Source organism: Lynx rufus, unplaced genomic scaffold (assembly GCF_022079265.1).
Source record: "Lynx rufus isolate CCGP_SWC_20201006 ecotype Redwood Valley unplaced genomic scaffold, mLynRuf1.p SCAF_6, whole genome shotgun sequence".
NCBI lineage: Eukaryota > Metazoa > Chordata > Mammalia > Carnivora > Felidae > Lynx > Lynx rufus.
The window spans coordinates 31207429-31222894 of record NW_025814878.1 but is presented as its reverse complement, the minus strand read 5'-3'; the positions used below and the strand labels follow the sequence as shown (position 1 = coordinate 31222894).

At 39.0% G+C, this 15466-nt stretch overlaps 1 long non-coding RNA gene across 1 annotated transcript in view; it reads left to right on the top strand.

Annotated features, from left to right (window-relative positions):
• Positions 1–15241, top strand: part of LOC124529302 (uncharacterized) — a 39006-nt gene extending 23765 nt beyond the window's left edge. The window contains exon 3 of the long non-coding RNA XR_006966307.1: positions 14413–15241. This is a non-coding gene — a long non-coding RNA (uncharacterized LOC124529302). The remainder of the gene's footprint in view (positions 1–14412) is intronic.
• The last annotated feature ends 225 nt before the right edge of the window (positions 15242–15466 follow it).

Here is a 15466-nt window from a genome sequence, read left to right as displayed (position 1 = left end):
TGAAAATGATATATCCAATAAAGGGTTAGTATCCAAAATATATAAAGAATATAGAACTCACTGCCCAAAACTCAATCCAATTAAAATATGGGCAGAAGGCATGGGCAGACATCTTTCTAAAGAAGACACACAAATGGCCAACAGACACATGAAAAGATGTTCAACATCACTCATTATCAGGGAAATGCAAATCAAATATGTGAAATGCCACCTCATACTTGTCCGAATGGCTAAAATAAAAAACACAAGAAACAACAGGTGATGGCAAGGATGTAGAGAAAGGGGAATGCACTGTTGGTGGGAATGCAAACTGGTACAGTCACTCTGGAAAACAGAATGGAGGATCCTCAAAATATTAAAAATAGGATTACCATATAATCCAGTAATTCTACTACTGGGTATTTACCTAAAGAATATGAAAATGATAACTTAAAAATATATATGCACCCCTATATTTATTGCAACATTATTTATAATAGCCAAATTATGGAAGCAAACTAAGTGTTCATTGATAGATAAATAGGTACAGAAGTGATATCTATCTATATCTATATCCAGATATATAATGGAATATTACTCAGCCATAAAAAAGAATGAACTCTTGCCATTTGCAATGACATGGATAGATCCAGAGTATATAACACTAAGGGAAATAAGTCAATCAGACAAATATTGTTTTGCTCATATTCACTCAAACAATGTATTGTTTCACTCCCTGTGCAATTTAAGAAACAAAATAAACAAACAAAAGAGAGACAAACAAAAAAACCCAAACCAAATATAGAGAAGAAACTGGTGGTCACCAGATAGGAGGTGGGGGGGGATGGGTGAAATAGGTGAAGGGGATTAAGAGTACACTTATCATAATGAGCACAGAGTAATATATAGAACTGTTAAATCAATATATTGTACACCTGAAACTAATATATCACTGTATGTTTTTGTGTTGTTGTTGCATTGTTGAATTTATTTATTTATTTATTTTTTATATGAAATTTACTGTCAAATTAGTTTCCATACAACACCCAATGCTCATCCCAAAAGATGCCCTCTTCAATGCCCATCACCTATCCTCCCCTCCCTCCCACACCCCCATCAACCCTCAGTTCTCAGTTTTTAAGAGTCTTTTATGCTTTGGCTCTCTCTCCCACTCTAACCTCTTTTTTTTCTTTTTTTTTTCCTTCCCCTCCCCCATGGGTTTCTGTTAAGTTTCTCAGGATCCACATAAGAGATATCACTGTATGTTAATTATACTGCAATTAAACACACACACACATACCCACAAAATATGTCTCTGTTAGAATATTAATCTTTATTTTTTAATGCATCGTTTTTCCCCTTTTTTATTTTATTTATTTATTTATTTTTAATTTATATCCAAGTTAGTTAGCATATAGTGCAACAATGATTTCAGGAGTAGATTCCTTAATGCCCCTTACCCATTTAGCCCATCTCCCCCACCCACAACCCCTCCAGTAGCCCTCTGTTCTCCATATTTAAGAGTCTCTTGTGTTTTGTCCCCCTCCCTGTTTTTATATTATTTTTCCTTCCATTCCCTTATGTTCACCTGTTTTGTATCTTTAAGTCCTCATATGAGTGAAGTCATATGATACTTGTCTTTCTCTGACTAATTTTGCTTAGCATAATACCCTCCAGTTCCATCCACGTAGTTGCAAATGGCAAGATTTCATTCTTTTGGATTGCCGAGTAATACTCCATTGTAATACATATACCACATCTTCTTTATCCATTCATCCATCGATGGACATCTGGGCTCTTTCCATACTTTGGCTATTGTTGATAGTGCTGCTATAAATATTGGGGTGTGTGTGTCCCCTCAAAACAGCATACCTGTATCCCTTGGATAAATACCAACTGGTGCAATTGCTGGGTCATAGGGTAGTTTTATTTTTTAATTTTTGAAGAACCCCTATACTGTTTTCCAGAGTGGCTGCACCAGTTTGCATTGCCACCAGCAGTGCAAAAGAGCTCCTCTTTCTCTGCATCCTCGCCAACATCTGTTGTTGCCTGAGTTGTTAATATTAGCCATTCTGACAGGTGTGAGGTGGTATCTCATTGTGGTTTTGATTTATATTTCCCTGATGATGAGTGATGTTGAGCCTTTTTTCATGTGTCGGTTGGCCATCTGGATGTCTTCTTTGGAGAAGGGTCTATTCATGTCTTTTGCCCATTTCTTCACTGGATTATTTGTTTTCTGCGTGTTGAGTTTGAAAAGCGCTTTATAGATTTTGGATATTAACCCTTTATCTGATATGTCATTTGCAAATATCTTCTCCCATTCCAATGTTGCCTGTAAGTTTTGCTGATTATTTCCTTCACTGTGCAGAGAAGCTTTTTATTTTGATGAGGTCCCAATAGTTCATTTTTGCTTTTGTTTCCCTTGCCTTTGGAGACGTGTTGAGTAAGAAGTTGCTGCGGCCAGGGTCAAAGAGATTTTTGCCTGCTTTTTCCTCAAGGATTTTGAAGGCTTCCTGTCTTACATTCAGGTCTTTCATCCATTTTGAGTTTATTTTTATGTATGGTGTAAGAAAGTGATCCAGGTTCATTCTTCTGCATGTCGCTGTCCAGTTTTCCCAGCACCACTTGCTGAAGAGATGGTCTTTATTCCATTGGATATTCTTTCCTGCTTTGTCAAAGATTAGTTTGCCATACGTTTATGGGTCCATTTCTGGGTTCTCTATTCTGTTCCATTGATCTGAGTGTCTGTTTTTGTTCCAGTACCATAGTGTCTTGATGATGACAGCTTTGTAATACAGCTTGAAGTCTGGGGTTGTGATGCCTCCAGCTTTGGTTTTCTTTTTCTAAATTGCTTTGGCTATTCTGGGTCTTTTCTGGTTCCATGCAAATTTTAGGATTGTTTGTTCTAGCTCTGTGAAGAATGCTGGTGTTATTTTATAGGTATGGCATAGAATATGTAGATTGCCTTGGGTAGTATTGACATTTTAAAAATAGTTTTTCTTCCTATGCAAGAGCATGGGATATTTTTCCATTTTTTAGACTATTAACCTTTAGAGGGTAGGGTTAATCTTTTTGTGTCCAATTTGTGTCACAAGACACTTCATAAATGTTAGTTTTATAAATGGATAGAAGTATGCATGTGTTGGTAAATGAAACCAAACTCCATAATGGGCTGAGATATGTGATAAACACTCTGTGAGGAGAATCAGTGGTGTGCTGGAGTTTATGAGAGCTAATTGATTAATAGTCAGTAGTTTTATGAGCTAGTTGATATCATATTGATATCTGGAAAATGTCCATGATTGAAGCAATGTACAAAATGGAAATCAGCAAATATTATAATCAGGGTGTTCATTTTTGTCTCTTCATTCACCAACCAAAAAGCAGTTGTAAACATTTACCATCACTCACATTCAGAACCCTTATCCTTAGTTCCGATATTTACATATGTTATATCTTGGAAGGAAAGAGACATTTATACATAAGCAAAGAAGGATCCAGTCACTCCACAGCTGTTGTAATACAGACCCACATCACTCACCAGACAAAAACCTCACTGATGCCTTTCAGCCAAGCCCATGATGATGTGAGATTACTGATTCTAATACTTTGTGAACTGCATTAATTATACTAGATGCCTTCCAACAGACAACTGGTTTCCCACTGACTGAGAGGTTCAGATGCAGAGGGTCCTCCCTTCTTTTTCACATGGAGGAATAGACCAGAGGGAATAATTTGTTGGATTGGCTGTAGTTCAAGTTACATTTTCATTATTTTTGTTAGTCTACACTTTATTTTCTTCATTTTTCATGTTTGAAACTCAGCTTCTGAGTAAAGTCCTGATCTTATGCTCACAATAATGGGTTCAGAATGAATTTAGCCTTATGAAACAAAGGAGTTGGCTTAGGTTTAAGATTTATTAGAAGAAAATTGTAAGACGATATAAATGGAAGCCCTAAAATAAATAAAGATAAAATAGGGGCGCCTGGGTGGCTTAGTCAGTTAGTTAAGCATCTGACTTCGTCTCAGGTCATGATCTCACGGCTCAGGAATTCGAGCCTTGCTTGCATTGGGTTCTGTGCTGACAGCTCAGAGCCTGGAGCCTGCTTTAGATTCTGTGTCTCCCTCTCTCTCTGCCACTCCCCAGCTCCTGCTCTGTCTGTCTGTCTCTCTCTCTCTCTCTCTCTCTCTCAAAAATAAATAAACATTAAAAAATTTTTAATAAAGATAAAATAGTAGTTATATGGTGCAATATAAAATGAACTTAGCCCAATGTAATATGGTAAGGATGACAAGGTATCTAGCTTATTAACTGCTTTATTCAACAAGATTGGCACAGCTAGTAAATGTCAGGCCTCATGCTAAGTGCATGGGATTTATTGGTGTGCAAATCAGTAATGTTCCATTTCTTCATGAGGCTACTGGTCTAGTGAGGGATCTGATAGTGAAACAATCAAAATATTCCAATAGAATAGTATACAATGACTGGCTCAAGCTTCCACTGAAAAATAGAGAATGTTAATTCTACCGTGCAACCTCCAAGGAATGTATCTTTCTTTTACATCAAGTTATCTCAATTGTAACATCATACATAAGTTTCTTTTGGCTGGGAGCAGCAGGAACCAATTCTGACTAGAATAAGCAAACCAGAGAGTTTGTTGGAAGACAATGAACATATCTGAGAAAATCAAACGGAAAAATCAGAATACAAGAAAGGAGGGAAGAAGGCAGCTCCAGGAATCCAGTAGCAGTGGACTATTAAAGATTTTGTCCAAATCCTCTCTGCCATTTAAAGCATTCAGCTGGGGGTGCTTCAGTGGCTCACTGGATTAAGAATCTGACTCTTTATTTCGGCTCAGGTCATGATCTCATGGTTTGTGGATTCGAGCCCTATGTCAGTCTCTGTGCTAATACCATGGAGTCTGCTTGGAATTCTCTCTCTCTCTTTCTCTCTACCCCTTCTTGCTTGTGCACATGCACGTGCACACTCTCTCTCTCTCTCTGTCTCTCTCTTTCTCTCTCTCGTAAATAAACTCAAATACATACATACATACATGCATACAGCATTCAGTGCAACTCCTAGGCTTCTCTCCCCTCTTCTGATTAACCAGTTGTCTTGTTCCAGTCCCAGCCTATCAATAACCAATGTGTGGCTGGACCAGCCCTGTATTTCTTACTACGATTACAAGATGCCCTTCAATAATAACTGTCAGGAAACTTTGGGGGGGAAAAGTTTATTACTCATAAGTCCTGGATAGCACATGGCATGCCTGGGGACACATGGTGAGGTTGTGGGGAAGGAGGGAGAGAGAGAGAGAGATTGGGTGGGGGGCGGCGGGGACGGAAAGAAGTCACAGGCCTGGGGTTATAGTTTTACTGGGATCAAGGATGGAGACCTAGGGGTTTCACTGGATCACTCCTTATTGGTGAAAAAAAAGTTAAGAGAGAATTTAAAGCATGGGAAAAGAAAAGAAAAAAACAAAAGCAAGAGGCCCACATGGTCAGTTATTGAAATCAACCAAGATCTCTACTAAAAGAAAGGAGGTTCAGTGGGGGTAGGGGGCCTGATGTATTACCTAGTTGTCTAGCTGGAGGTATCCCTACTTGAAGTGGATGCTTCCTCAATCAAAGCTTAGGTCAGGCACTTACATTACAAAAAAGAAAAATAAAACACAACTATCAGGGTTTACCCTACAACCTACTTTGTGATGCCATAGCTTCAGAGTTCATGATGAGGAGGCTAACTGCCTGGATAGTTAATATACTAAATGACACGGGTAGGGCTCTACCAGAAATTATCTGCAACATCTGTTGCAAACCAGAAATTGCACATCTAATCCAGATTAAAGTAGCAAATCCTGTAATAATTCTGTAGGCCTGAAATCCAGTCCATAGCTGTAAAAAGGTGTCAGTGATCTCAGGGACCTTGGGAAATCTGTTCAAGAATTTGGGTAATATTACGAAATATTTTAACACCTTGGGACTCCCAGCATAAGCAGGTTTGAACCTCTCCTGAGTTGGTAGATTGCTCATCTAAGGAGCAACAAAGGGAACCAATCTCTTAGTCCTGAGAATAGGCCAGTTCAGTTCAAGAATTGTGTCTGATTTCAGGAGGTGACAATGCAAGTGACTTTCCCAAATTAGGCGTATGTGTTGCAAGGACTTGTATCAGATATTTAATAAGAGGCATCATGTATTAACAAGAATTTCTATGGAGGGGGGTCTAGATGGCTCAGTAGGTTGAGTATCTGATTTCAGCTCAGGCCATGATCTTATGGTTGGTGAGTTTGAGCCCCACATAAGGCTCACAGCTGTCAGCACAGAACCTACTTTGGATCATCTGTCTCCTTCTCTCTCTCCCTCTCTCTCTCTCTCTCCTTCTCTCTCTCTGTCCCTCCCCCGCTGGTTCTCTTTCTCTCTCTATCAAAATAGGTAAATAAACTTTAAAAAAAGAAAAGAGTTTCTGTGGAAACAAACAAAAAACAAAGGTTGGTGACTGGAGCACATTGTAATCCCAGTTTCTACGTTCTGAAGGCAGCCTGTTTATAAGATTTCTAGATGTGACAAAGTGGCCTAGGTCAAAGTGGCACATTTTAGAGCAGCCTGACCTTGGCCACTGAGGAAGTTTTGGTGTGATGGTGGGGTGGTCTGGAGCCAACAGCCAGGAAAGAATTCTTACAGATGTCTTTGGTGCAAAAGGTGATTTTGCTAAAGTATGGGGACAAGACCCGTGGGCAGAAGAGCTGCACTGAGGTTATGAAGAGTGACTGGTTTTATACTATGAAGTTGGGGAGGTAAAGTCAAATGGGAGGCCTCCAGAGGGAATTTGATATGCCAAAGAGGACTCCTAAGATACCTGAGGCCTTGTTGTTGTCAAGCTAAGGTTGTTTTTCACCTCTAGCAAAGCATTAACATTAGGACGGTGGGAGGTTTCTGGAGAAATGTTATACTCTGTATTTGCCTCAAGTATTTGTCAATGGGCTGCAGGTTATAAGGAAATTTAATTTTACCTGCCATTTCCTTCTTGCCTTTGTTCCCCATATCATTATGGAGAGATGATGTTGGGGCTCTAGGAAACTGAGTCTATGTGTTTCTGGAGCTTAGGCTATTGATGAGATTGCCTTTTTCTTGTAATTTATTAAGATATTTGTAAACTGATGGAGACCCATGTCCTGTATAACTGTGATCTGTATCAGTTGCTCATTTGTTTTCTTTCCTTTCCTTTGTCCTTGGGCAGCCTGAAGTGCCTGAGAAATATCAGACATAACTCACCAGGGGAGGGGGAGGTGTGCTCTAGCTTGCATTTTGTATTCAGCCCGCCCCCTCCCCCATCATACATAACATATATCTTCAGACATACATAAACACACAGACACAGAGACTCTATAACTTCCAGATTTTAGCCAGGAATCAGGTACAACAATATATAAGTCACTAGTTTATAAATAACAGTTGAATTCAAATTTTGTCTCTGGCAGATGGAACTCGTTAAGCTTACCTACTCCAATGGCTAAAGCTTTTTAAAATATAACTGAGGGGCAGACTTTCGTATCTGTCACTGACAAGTAATCTTACAGAGTCTGTGGACTAGATTTTGGGCAAGAGCTTTTACAGCACTTTGTATTTTACGAGTCCTCTTCCCACCCTCCCCACCCCCCTTTTCTCTTTAGTCTCAGGTGATTGAGGGCAGTGTTTAGTTTCTTGCTGGTGTGTTTACATTTTGAAGACATGGTAAGATTTACATATTCAAAAGTCAGAAAAAGAATGTGAGTTTTCGCCAAGAGCTTTAGTGCCTCTGGGTTCGTTTAGACAGTTCCCATAAAATGTAGTTGTGCTGCCCTGTAATTAGGAAAAACACTCTGTAAAACTAATTTTTTGGACTCAGGGTCAAATGGGGCCTCTTCAGGGTTGGAAATGAAGAAGGTGTCATTCGGGTCACTGTGGTCATGGAAGTGATAAACCCACTGGACTGTGCCAATTTTGTGCAGCAAGAAATGGGTCTCATCCTAATGTTTTCCATGCACTGTGAACCTAGCAGTGACCGTGATGGAGGAATGGACACAGTGCCAGGCATTAAATATCCAAGTGAGGAAAGGGAAGGCCCTGGTACAAATATTGTCCTAGGTGCTTTTGCCTTTCCATTTCCCTTGTCTTCCCCACTGGAGATCCTCAATAACCCTGTCGGCGTTTCCTTGGTGACTGAGACACTTCTTAAGGCATGTTTCTTAGCTCTGCCCCTTTCAGAAGAAAGTGGAAGCAACTGAGGAGCTCTGGTATCTTGGAGGCAACAAACATCTTGCCTGGGAGGATCTATAAGAAAGTTATGGATTTGAGGTGCCTGGGTGCTCAGTCTGTTATGCGTCCGACTTCGGCTCAAGTCATGATCTTGTGGTTCATGAATTCCAGCCCCGTATTAGGCTCTGTGCTGACAGCTCAGAGCCTGGAGCCTGCTTTGAATTTTGTGTCTCCCTTTCTCTGCCCCTCCCTTGCTCATGCTCTGTCTCTCTTTCTCTCAAAAATAAACAAATATTTAAAAAAAATTTTTTTTAAAAGAAAATTATGGATTTGAAGGTCTGTAGAGATACTGGCCAGTTGACATTTTGGCAGCCATGTGCAACAGTTCAGAGCCTTTTCCAAACCAACCAAGTGAAACCCTACAAGGCATGAGCCCAAGGCATGAGGTAAAAAACATGAGCCCACTTTGGGTGAGCCTTGCTTCTCTCTCTCTCTCTTTCTCTCTACCCCTCCTGGGATTCTCACACTCTCTCTCTCTCTCTCTGCCCTTCCCATTGCACAGAGCTAGTAAGGAACAAACCTAGAGATACCTGATTTTAAAAGTCATGTTCTTTCTACCATGTACCTTTCTTATAAGATTTGTGTCTTAGTTTTCATTTCAGTTTCTTTTTTATTGTATTATTATTTTTTTAAGTAGGCTCTACACACAATGTGGGGCTTAAACTCTTGACCCCGAGATCAAGAGCCACTTGCTCAGCTGACTGAGCTTCCAGGTCCCTCATTCTTGGTTTCTTTTCAAAACTGAAAACTCACTTAAAATTAATCCTCAGAGTTTGTAAATTACCAACTAACTAGGAATTTCCTACATGAGGTAAATGAAAATTAAGAAAGCGGTGTTTATAAGAGCTGCATTCTAATATCATCAGTGGCATAATTTATTAAAAATGGGGAGAAAACTTGAACCTATCAGTTTTTTAAGATGTTGAAGAAAGAAATATATGGCAGAACATATTCCTGTAATATTTCCATCCTCTAAGAATGTATTAACAACACTTCTCTTAGAATTTAATTCAGTGTGTCAGACAGATTTCAATACTCTGTCTCCACTAGAACTAATAAAATAAATTAACTTGAAATACCTTTTGTGAGAAGAGAGCAGAGACAAGCCAGAAATCATCTTTCAATGAGAACACACACTTTATAGGGCCAAGAAATCTCTGGACACTTTAACGTGACTGAATAAGGAATAGAAGGCACTAACTATAGTGTGGGGTAGAGGGTATCACACATTTTTGCAATGCTGTAGCTATTTCCATGCCTAAGAATGTGATGTCTCAGAGCCATCGCACAGCCAGGAACCCCTCATGTACAGTCTAATTGGCAGGACAAGGGTGCACTGCATCCCAGTGACCACCCGCTATGTTAGGTGAAAACTCCATAGCAGGAGGGTAATGACAATGCAATCCCCACTCACAGACAACCTGTTGACTACCCTGTCTCCCAGAGCTCATACTTACCTATGAGTGGGTTCATCTCTGAAAAAGCCTGAGACCACATCTGTGTAATGACCAGAATGCTCTGTGTCGATGTGCAACTTTCTGTCAAATGTATAGCTATTTGCCTGTATAACATCAAGTGACTAGGCATTCATTAATTTTCCCATTCGTTTATCACAAAGTTTTCTTTTCTCATTTGGATGCTTAATATCCTTTAAATATGATCCAGAACTCATTTAGAAATTAAAAATTCTCCTTTCTTATACAGCTCCAATAACCAGCATGATATCACCACCACCTGGCTATAAATAACAGAGTGTCAATGATCCTGCGGCCTCCCTCACACAGGGCGGATGACAAACTCCTACCTCTTTTCTCCAGAGGAAGCTCATGTTTTGTTATTTCCAGTTTATGGTTTATAAAAGATCTAATCCACAATGTTCTTCTATTTTTACATCTGCAAAAACTGAGTCTGGGAGACATAGGAGCTATTTAGGATATTTTAGTTCTGCTGGCCATGTTGACTCAAGGGCATTTGAGAGGCCCAGTCTCCAGCAGAAAAGCTAGGCTCACTGCTTGTTTCTGACACTGCTGCCTGCATAAGCCAGGTGGCTCACTAGTGTGGCTTCTCTCAGCTCAACCACTATAAAAGTCATCTTGAGGGGTGCCTGGGTGGCTCAGTCAGTTAAGCGTCCGGCTTCCACTCAGGTCATGATCTTCTGGTTTGTGAGTTTGGGGCCACGTGGGGCTCTGTGCTGACAGCTCAGAGCCTGGAGCCTGCTTTGGATTCTGTGTCTCCCTCTCTCTCTGCCCCTCCCCTGTCACACTCTGTCTCTCTCTCTCTCAAATATAAATAAACATTTAAAAAAAAATTTTAAAGTCATCTTGAGTTATGTCGCTATCAATCTCAAGAGACCTTCATCCATGGTACAGGCTAGTAATTTTCACTGGCAACTCACCAGATAATCTGTGTTATTGGTATCATCTCATATTACCATTATCAATACTAGAATCACAGACTTCTAGAGCTAGAAAGATGCTTCTAGATCATTGGTTCTTCTCCCTAATTTTAGATAGAAGAAAAAAGAGGTCTGATCAGGTGTTGGTGGAGACACAAGGCTCTCCCATGAACCAAGGTGAGGTTGTAGGATTTCATACATGAAAGACCATGAAATTCTTGGGTACATGACATGAAGTGCTAGGCAAGGAATGATAGAGACAGGTGGTCTGCACCATAAAAATGCATGAAAACTAAGAATTGTCATAGGCCAAAAGGTAGCTCACAGTGAGTTGCTGAGCAAGAGGGGTGTCATCTTTGAGGGCAGGCTTTTCCTGGCAGGACCTGGCTAGGTGATTTCACCTGGTAAACCAAGACTTTCAGGCCTTCTTTCTGACATTGATTTGATACATTCCTAAGTTTGCTCTCAGAACTTTCTTCTAGACCCCAGGGAACTTCTATTCAAAAACAAGAAGAGTATAAGTATATACATTGATATTCTGTAAATAGGGACTTAATTAGAAGTGTGGTCCACCTTTCTAGTATTGTCCATTTTTTAATTAATTGAAGCAGTTACACACATAACTTGAAATACTAGTTATTAAAATAATTGAAATTAGAATGGAATCAGATTTATAAGGCCTGAAGAAAGTAGGAAAATACATATTACAAATACATTAGATCACGATTGAGGAAATAAAGCCAACATATTTTTTGAAGGTAACTGATCTATATCAGTAAACAATTTGATTTTCTGCTAATTTGGTTCAAATGTCTATTGTTCTATGAATGTATCTATGTAATCTATTATAAAGTTCTATGAGGGGCACCTGGGTAACTCAGTCGGTTAAGCCTCCAACTTCAGCTCAGGTCATGATCTCGCAGTTTGTGAGATCAAGCCCCATGTCGGGCTCTGTTCTCTGTGCTGACAGCTCAGAGCCTAGAGCCCCCTTCAGATTCTATGTCTCCCTCTCTTTCTGTTCCTCCCCCACTCACGCTGTCTCTCCCTCTCTCAAAAATAAAGATTAAGGGGCGCCTGGGTGGCGCAGTCGGTTAAGCGTCCGACTTCAGCCAGGTCACGATCTCGCGGTCCGTGAGTTCGAGCCCCGCGTCAGGCTCTGGGCTGATGGCTCAGAGCCTGGAGCCTGTTTCCGATTCTGTGTCTCCCTCTCTCTCTGCCCATCCCCCGTTCATGCTCTGTCTCTCTCTGTCCCAAAAATAAATAAACGTTGGAAAAAAAAAAATTAAAAAAAAAAAATAAAGATTAAAAAAAATTTCTATGAATTATTGGAATAGAATAGCATAGTATTTTCTTATATGTTCTTTTCTAACTTTTTATTTTAAAATATTTCCAAATTTGTACAAAAGTTGCAGGAAAAATACCACTGTATAGTTAACAAATTCAGTAAATTCAGCTCTGATACAATAGTTTTATCAAATCCACAATCTGTATTACAATTTTGATAATTTTCCCATAAAATTCATGGTATTTTTTCCCTTTAGTATAAGACCAGTCTAGGATCATATATTGTAGGAACTTGTCATGTTTCTGTGTTCTATCATCTGGAATAGTTCTCTGCTTATGACATTGGTATTTTGAAGAACACAGGCAGGTTATTTCATAGAATATTCTGGAATTTTTAATTGTTTGATATTTTCTGATAGTCAGATTCAGGTAATGGCTTCCTGACCAGAATGCTACAGAAGTGATATTATGTCCTTTTCAGAGTTTCGTACCTGGAGGCACATGAAGCCTGCCTACCCCTCCTTGCTCCTTGGTGACTTCTGATCCCTGGTCAGTGTGTTGTATGGTTTCCCCACTATGTAGTTATTAGTCTCCCCCTGGAAACTAATAAACAATCTGTGGAGGGACACTCTGAAATCAAATCATCCCCTACCCCTGGCTTCATATCTGTGCATTGATTATTTTTGTCCAAGCCAGTATATACTACAATGGAAGCAAAATGATGATTTTACAACTCCTGCATTCTGTTCAAGTTTATTAGTTCTTATTTGGCTCTAAGGAAGAGCCCTTTACTCTCCTCAACTTCTCTCTCCATGTGGACCCATAGATTTCCATTTCATTTGATGATATTACTGTCTTTATTTACTTAGATAATTAGAATAGCTCAGGTTGCCAAAGAGGCAGCTTAATTTGTGGCACAGCAGTGGGTTCCAAGCACATCTTGTTCCTTCCTTACTGCAACCCTGGAATCCGTCATCTCATCTAATTAGCTTTATGGAGCCATTTTAAAGAGTTTACATTTTAACATTTAACACAAAATGCAAAGACTTATTCTGGCATTCTGGATATAGTCCTTGTTATTGCTTGCTGTGCTAATGAGAAAAAATATTAAAGCATTCTCTTTTTAACAAATGTGCAGCTCTTTAAAAAAAAGTTAATCATACTTCTATGGATTAAAAATAATCAACATGAGGAAATTTGTAATAGAACTTGTAAATTAGAGAATACTATGCTGGATGAGAGCATTTCCCTTGGTCTCTAGGGCATGTTCATAAGGAATGATGTGCTAACTATACAATTAAGTATTGCTGAACTGCTGGAACAACAATAAAATCTGTACTTACCTGCCCAATATCTACTGCTCAGTACACCTATCACTTCTGGGGACAGCTCTTTGCATTCTGCCACAACCTGTCAGCAATACAAGTTTGCTTTCATCACTGATTCTTAAGCAATCTGAAGTACTGCATTTTATCTTTCTTAATTAAACCTTTTAATCCTATGATCCAATAATGAATTTCTGTTTCTCCAAATAAAACACTATATATTCATCAATCAAGACTATCTTGTTAAGTTATATTACAATACAAAGATGGGACAAGTTTAGGAATAGATTAAATGGATCTCGATTCTGAGACAGGCTATTATTACCCAATGAAATGAAATTGCCATCAGACCAATTTTATTTCTTTAGTGCATTTGCAAGTTATAGAAATCACTGTAGTACTTTAAGTACTTTAAGTAATGCAAATAGCCTGAGAGGCACATCTGAATAAAATCCCATGGTGAAAAAGGAGCAATTTTGAAATGAGTGTTGAGTTTTTCTGTGAGTAGTATTTTTCTTTCTAGAAGAACTTTTGTCTTTCTGGACCTGTTTCAGAGAAAGCAAAGGCCAAGAATTCTCTTATTTCCTTTGTAGTATTTTAACCAGTATTTCTAAGGAAGCAAGTATGACATGGTATGGTATGGTGTGATATGGTAAATATTGTATACTCTTCAAAGCCTTTTCCAAGCTTTTGATGTGGCATCAGCATCTCTGGAGCTAGTTTAGGAGACCCAGGGCCTCTACCTCACCGGTTGAGTTATAAGGTGAGTGAGGGTTGACTGACTGTATATATAATGGTTTTCAGGGTTACCTTCCAGATTATTCCAACATGTGAGAACTTGTTTTGTGATAGAGCATGTCTCAGCATGCTATTGGGCAGAGAGCACAGGATTAGGAACCAAATGGATCTCTATTTGAGTTTTGATCACTCCAAAGCTGTGTGAATTTAGGACACTTAAACTCACAAATTTCACTCTTCTAGAGTATTAAGTGGGGACTGAGAGTAACCACCTCATAAGATTATTTTGAGGTTTAACTGAGATAAAATAATAAAAGTGCTTTGAATATTTTGAAGTGTTACATATGCTGCTTCTTTTTACTATAATAATAATTGTTATTAATGTTAACATTATAGGTGTGTCTTCATCTTTTCTGGATGGTCAATAAATAACTCGGAATCAACGCACTTGGACAAATACTGAACAAATGAAAACCGCAATAAAACACCTCGACTAAGAACCTTATTACATCAAGCACTATCAACATACTTTTATAAATATCCATTTATTGTTAACGATCCTATAAATTATAAGTTATTCCCATTTTGCAAATGAGAAAAATTGGGAGTGGACATATTCAATAATGTGCCCAAAGTCTTTAAGTGACAAAGCTAGGATTTGAAGTTACATCTGCTGGACTATGTCTTCATCAAATGTTGTGTTCAATATTAACTTTGTTATGTGTCTTGCTAACTTACGTTGACAACAGGAAGAAAGCTGAGATGTTATAAGAGGAAAGAATTTTCCGTGGGCTATAATAAACTCTGAGTGGGGTTGGGAGTGCTCATCAGGTGAACATGATTGTGAACAACTGAGAATATCATCAAAGATGATCACCATGAAAGAAGAAGGGCAAAGGAGAGGCTGAAAGAGAGTTTGCTTTTTGCTTTATCAGATGGAGGACTGTGCCCTAGAAAGAATTGTGGGAGGAAGTTCTGGAAAGTATTTTTTCTTTTAAAGATCAGTGAGGTAGTGCAGCTTTTCTTTTTTCACCTTGTAAATTAAAACAAACAAAAAAAAAGCACCAACCAACAATATACCCTAGAACCAAACAGGTACAACTTATTCTGAAAACAAAAGAATTGGATTACCTGAAATCTAGGATATTATGACGCTTATTAAGGGAATGAAACACAGGGGTGCCTGGCTAGTTCAGTTGTTTAAGTGTTCAACTCTCGATTTTGGCTCAGGTCATGATCTCACAGTTCAAGCCCCATGTCGGGTTCTGCACTGACAGCACTGAGCCTGCTTGAAATTCTCTGTCTCTCTCTCTCTCTGCCCCTCCCCTGCTTGCTCTCTCTCTCTCTCTCTCTCTCTCTCTCTCTCTCTTTCTCTCATAAATAAAAATAAAAATATATAAGTAAATAAATATGTGAAAAACAAAATGAGATTAATACGTTAATTTAGAAT